Source organism: Carlito syrichta, unplaced genomic scaffold (assembly GCF_000164805.1).
Source record: "Carlito syrichta isolate Samal-C Ts95f unplaced genomic scaffold, Tarsius_syrichta-2.0.1 Scaffold315630, whole genome shotgun sequence".
In the NCBI taxonomy this organism is placed as follows: Eukaryota; Metazoa; Chordata; class Mammalia; order Primates; family Tarsiidae; genus Carlito; species Carlito syrichta.
The window spans coordinates 27,751-30,453 of NW_007259726.1; the positions used below are offsets into that span (position 1 = coordinate 27,751).

General features: G+C 44.6%; 1 pseudogene; it reads left to right on the top strand.

The window, feature by feature from the left end:
* The first annotated feature begins 647 nt into the window (after nt 1–647).
* On the top strand, nt 648–1,721 carry LOC103275660 (annotated as a pseudogene).
* Nucleotides 1,722–2,703: the final 982 nt, after the last annotated feature.

Genomic DNA, 2,703 nt, shown 5'->3' on the forward strand with positions numbered 1-2,703 from the left:
TAGATTATAATCAATATTTCAATTGCTGTTGATCCTATTCTCTTTTTGGTGTCAGAGAATTCATATAAAGCCTTAAAGAATTTTCTGCTAAATTTCTCCTTAGTTCATTATACTTCCTTGACTCCACTGTCTCACTCATGGAATTGTTAAAAACCAATTGAATTGTTTTATATTTTTTAGAGTCTGTGCAAAGCCTCAGCTATAGTCCTTTGCAAACAGTATTCTTTAACTTCTTTTATGTAAAATGAAAAAATAGGCATGTATTCATATACAGGTTATCAATTCTGTCCATGCATGGCTCCAAAATTATTAAGACTTTTTTCTTCTCTGTAGGGGAAAAGTATTACTTTAATAAAACACCAATCATTTTAGACAGGTGAGTTATGTTGTTCATGTGAGAGCAAATGTGTTTAGATTATATTATTATATTTTGGCTTTTATAATATCTGCATAATTCCCTTATGTATTTTTTGAGAATATTTAAATCTGAGCATGAAAAGTCTTATAAAAATACGAAAGGTGAAAAAAACACACTAAAAATATTGAATGATAGCTGCCAACTGAATGTTTCAATGCATAATAATTACATTAAATCCACAAAAAATGAGAACATGAGACCTACCGTCTCGCTCTCCTCCAAGGTTGCCATGAGTCTCACCACCCGCCCTACCATCTTCTTTACCAACTACGGGTACCTGCAGCCTTCCAGCCTCCAGCCCGCCAGCAGCGTGGCCAGCATCTATGCAAGCACCTGTGGCTCAGACTCCTGGATCTTTGTATCCTGCTCCACCAGCTTGTAGGGCGATTGAGCATGCAGGGTCCTGACGTCAGGGACATCCGAGAGTTTAGTGGGCATCCAGAATGAGAAGGAGACCAAGCAAGAGCTGAACGACCGACCACCTGGCCTCCTACCTGGGCAGGATGAGGAGCCAGGAGATTGAGAATTGGAGGCTGGAGAACAAAATCCGGGAACACCTGGAGAAGAAAGGATCCCAGGTCAACGCCTGAGGCATGACTTCAAGACCATCGAGGACCTGAGGGCTCAGATCTTTGCAACTGCTGTGGACAATGCCTGCATCACTTTGCAGACTGGTCAAAGCCTATCTTGCTGCTGATGACTTTAGAGTCAAGTATGAGACAGAACTGGCCATGCGTCTATTCCGTAGAGAGTGAAAACGATGGGCACCATGATGTCATTGATGACACCAGGTCACCCGGCTGCAGCCGGAGACAGAGAGCGAGACTCTTAAGGAGGAGCTACTCTTCGTGGAGAAGAAACACGAAGAGAAAGCAAAAGGCCTACAAGCCCAGACCGCCAGCTCTGGGTTGACCATGGAGGTAGACCCCCCAAATCTCAGGAGCTCAGCAAGATCATGGCGGATATCCAGGCACAGTATGATGAGCTGGCTCAGAAGAACTCAAAGGAGCTGGATAAGTACTCGTGCCAGCAGATCGAGGAGAGCACCATGCTGGTCACCATGCAGTCTGCCGAGATCAGAGCTGCCGAAATGATGCTCAAAGAGCTGAGACGTACAGCGCAGTCCTTGGAGAGTGACCTGGACTTGAAAAAACTGAAAGGCAGCTTGGAGAACAGCCTGTGAGAGGTGGAGGCCTCCAACATCATGCAGTTGGAGCAGCTCAACAGGGCCCTGCTGCACCTGGAGTCCGAGCTGGCACAGATCCGGCAGAGGGGAAGCGCCAGGAGTAGGAGCCCTCGCTGAACATCAAGGTAAAGCTGTAGGCTGAGATCACCACCTACCGCCACCTGCTGGACGAAGGGGAGGACTTCGGTCTCGGTGATACTCTGGACAGCAGCAGCTTCATTCAGAGCCCCCAAAAGTCCACCGCAGGGTAGTGGGCGGCAAAGTGGTGTCTGAAACCAAGGACACCAAAGTGCTGAGGTACAGAGGTCGCAGGCGCAGGGCACCCTTCGGGAGAGCAGGAGACCAATAAAAAGTTCATAAAAAACACTCAGAGAAAGATTTTACTGGTCAGGTATTAGTGTGATACAAGTGACAACCTCCCAGTTGAAACCGTCTAAGGCAAACACCACAGGAACTTCCACTGAATTATGAGTCAGCTACAAGGGGTTTCATGCAACGTTGGAGCGAGGTTAACAGATGAGTTTGAGTCTCTCTCTCCCTGTCTCCCTCTCTCCCTTCCTCTTTCTCTTTCTGGGTCCCTCTATCCCATCAGCTTTCTCTTCCATACATTAAAATTTTCAACAGCAGCAACTGACAGAGTTGCAATTCATTGTTCACTATTCCTGGAAGTAATAGCATATTTCTTTCCTGTAAATCTGAAAATATCCCAAAGTGATTCCGGTTTGCCAGACATTGAATTGTGTGACTTCTTCTGGAACCAGGCAGAGATCTCATACACCTTGAACCATAAGAGGTAAGCTGGCACATTTAGCATCTTTATTTAATACATAAGAACATTAAGAAAATTAAAGTGATCATCACATATATTCACACGGTAGGCCGAGGTACTCAAACTCAAGTTTTCCAGTTCTAAAAACTATTGGTTTTTTTTGAGGGACCCATGAAGAAAATCTGAATGCATTATTTTTTAAAGTTATTTTTAAAAAGCATGGGTGTTCACCTTTACCTGGACAATGTACCCAGCTAACATTATGGAGTGATTGTCATTCTACGTATGAGTAATCTTTTGGCCAATCATCATCACTTATTGATTATGGAG